Below are 3281 nucleotides of genomic sequence, written 5' to 3' on the forward strand. Positions count from 1 at the left end.
ATAGTTTACTTGGGAACATTTTCTTGTTAGTGGTATATGACATCCATACATAATGCTGCATCTTCAATAAATGACATATTAGAGTCAAGAAAATGTGGTAATTTATTCCCTCAAATACAGTGAAACATGAGCTATTCCAAATCCAGCCTCCCATAACTTCCTGACTTCCAGACTAATTCTACACTTATGTCTCCAAAACTAGGAAAATAATCTCTCCTACAGCTACTAAACAGCCACAAAGGACCCAGGGAAAAATGACTCTATTTGTGAAAAATCTGAAGATAACTTTATGAATCTCATTGCTAGTACTCTGGTCCAAACCACCATCATCTCCTCCGGGAACTGTTGCAATAGTCTCCTTCCTCAGTGGCCTCCCTGCACACCCTTCAGGAGCTTACCATTTTGTTTAGAAGAAAATCTAGATTCTTTAGTGGTGCCTCCAAGGCTCCACCTTCTTGAACTGTACTGGCTTTGCCACTTTGCCTTTCTGCTGCTCTGCCTTTCCCAATTTATTGCCTGCACAATCGTTCCTCTCACATTCTGCAATACCCTCCTCCCAGTTCTTCTGACTTACTGGTTCCTTTTTTTTCTTTAAAGAGAGAGAGAGTGGGCAAGAATCACACCTGAGCTGGAGGGCTAGAGGGAGAGGGAGAGAGAATCTCAAGCAGATTCCTCACTGATCATGGAGCCCAATGTTTGGCTCGATCCCACAACTGTGAGATCACGACCTGAAACAGAAACCAGGAGTCTGATGCTTAACTGACTGTGCCATCCAGGCACTCCTGACTCACTGCTTATTGACCTCAGCTCAAAAGTCACTGTCTCAGAGACCTTCCTTATCTAATCAATATAAAATAGCCCTTTAGTTGTTAACATATCTCCATTTATTTTGTTTTTATAACATGTACCCCTCTCTGAAGTGATCGTATTTGTTCACTTCTTAGTTGCCTGCCTATCTCTCTCTAACATATAACTGCACCAGAGGTGGGAATGCTGGGGGCTTGTCTGTCTGATCTCGGCTATTCCCTAGCACTATTATTTCTATTTGTTGAATGAGGGAATAAACAAACCGTAATTCAACAGTCTTGTAGGAAGGAACAAGTACTTTTAATGGGCTCGGAACATCTATAAAAGCTTGTTTACATAAAAATATAAATATATGAGTCTGTTCATGTAAAATCTTCATGTCTTCCATTTCAGGAGACACTGGAAGCTTAAGAAGTAGAAAAATGAAGAACATAAAGAGAGAGAAGAAGCAAAGAGTGGCAGAAGTCAGCCATGATGGTAGTGACTCAGGAACGGATTAGAATGGGCTGTGGGGATGGTGTGTAACCAGAGCAGATAGTGGAGAGGAGAGACAGACGGCAGAGCAGCTTGGAAGTCTTGAGATGGGGAGAGCGCACCTGTTCCACTGCAAAGCCCTTGTGGGCCTTAATGTGTTCCACTGCAGGCTGCCAAACAGCTGAGCCCAGTGGTCTCTGGTGGGGAGGTGGCATTCACTACACAGAATAATGTGGTATTAATAAAGTTTTACATTTCCAAAGTACTCCTAGAGGATCAGGGCAAGTAACGTGAATAGGAGAGAGCAGGCCAGGTGAGGCAAGCTCATGCTTCACCTAAAAAAGCCGGCTGCTGCTTTCCTCCAGCCATTGTTGCTCCATGGGAATGTGGGTCCAGAATTAGGAGATATTCTGACTTTCCTAGTGGGCCAGATGTCTGGATTTTTATATAGAATTTCCCTACATTTCAATGCTGGCAGCAAAGTAATGTGCAAAAACACATAATGGACCAAACAAAAACAGATCTGTAGTCCAAATCTGACTCACTGGTAACAGTTGGGCACCTCCAGTTGGTAGGTAGTTTCTCGGTGTTATCCTTTTAGAAATACCCAAGAACCTTACAAAATGAGTAAGTGGAAATTTAAAACTTTTGATTATGGAATGAGCAAATGAGCACATTCCTCTTTTTAAAATAGTTTGAAAGTACAGAAAAGTGTAAACATTTGGAAACAAAAAAGACTGTTGTGTTCCTACTCTTACATAACGTTCTGGTGAATTTTTTCTATAATTAAGACTAATGATCATTGATACAATGCATATATATATATTCATATACACACACATACCTACATATGGATGGGTAGCCTAATAGCTTTATGTCCTTGTATCTCTCTTAAAATAAGATTATGAGACAATTCATTATTCATTGTAACAATAAAATAATTATTTAGTTAGAGTTTTCTTTATTTTGGATGATGACATGGTTCCATTTTTTAAATGACAACTTAATAATAAGCATCTTTATGACTAAATATTGGCTTGTATTTCACATTATTTCATGGATGTGATTGCTAAGAGTAGAATTATTAAGTGAAATGTTGATGAATGAATCAAATTATTTAAAAATTTGGCACAAAATCTACTTCCAAGAACAGTTTTGAGAATACATAACATATTTCTTTCTATCATTAAAATTACAGAAAGACACATGATTTCCACTTGATGTAAGTTTATTTGTTTATTTAATTACTAGTAAGAGTAATAATATTTTATGCAACAGTTGGCTAGCTACTAGATGTGTATGTGTGTGTATATATATATATATATATATATGTATTAGTTATGTCATTTCCTTCTTTGGTCATTCTTTTGAATTTGGAGTTCTGTTAAATATACTATTCTTATTTTTCTTATATAGGAAATAGGAGATGATTTTCCTGTTGATGTTTTATTTCTGGTATGTTTGGTTGACAGAAGTAGTTAGTGGCTTGACAATGACCTTTGGTAAAAATAGGGCTGCTCAGGGGCTGCAGGTCATGTGAATCCCTGGGGACACTGAGGGGTCTCATAATGTGACAATTATGATAAGAACTGCAGGGAGCACTATGGATTGGGAGGCCCCAAGTAGTTTTGGTTAGTGGCCTGAGCATGGTAAATTAGAGCATTACACTTACTTGAATATGACCAACAAGCTGGAGACTGAGAAAAGCAACTGAGAAAGACACTGTGGAATGATGGAAACAGTATGGTATTTCTTCATTGTCCTCAATGTTGCAAATAAGTAGGCTGAAGCCAGCCTCAGTTTTGTGCTTTGGTAGGTAGGTACACACTTTTCCCCTTTGGTTAGGTGGTTAACTTTTTTCTTTATCCATGTAATTATAATTGCTATAATGTATCTATTTTAAAATTACTTTTTCATCAAACACAGTGAAACTTTTCATTGTACCTTCTTAGGCTTTTGTTTGATTCAGCAAAATTTCTATTTATTATTGTTACACTTCT

This window comes from Mustela erminea, chromosome 2 (assembly GCF_009829155.1).
Source record: "Mustela erminea isolate mMusErm1 chromosome 2, mMusErm1.Pri, whole genome shotgun sequence".
Lineage (NCBI taxonomy): Eukaryota > Metazoa > Chordata > Mammalia > Carnivora > Mustelidae > Mustela > Mustela erminea.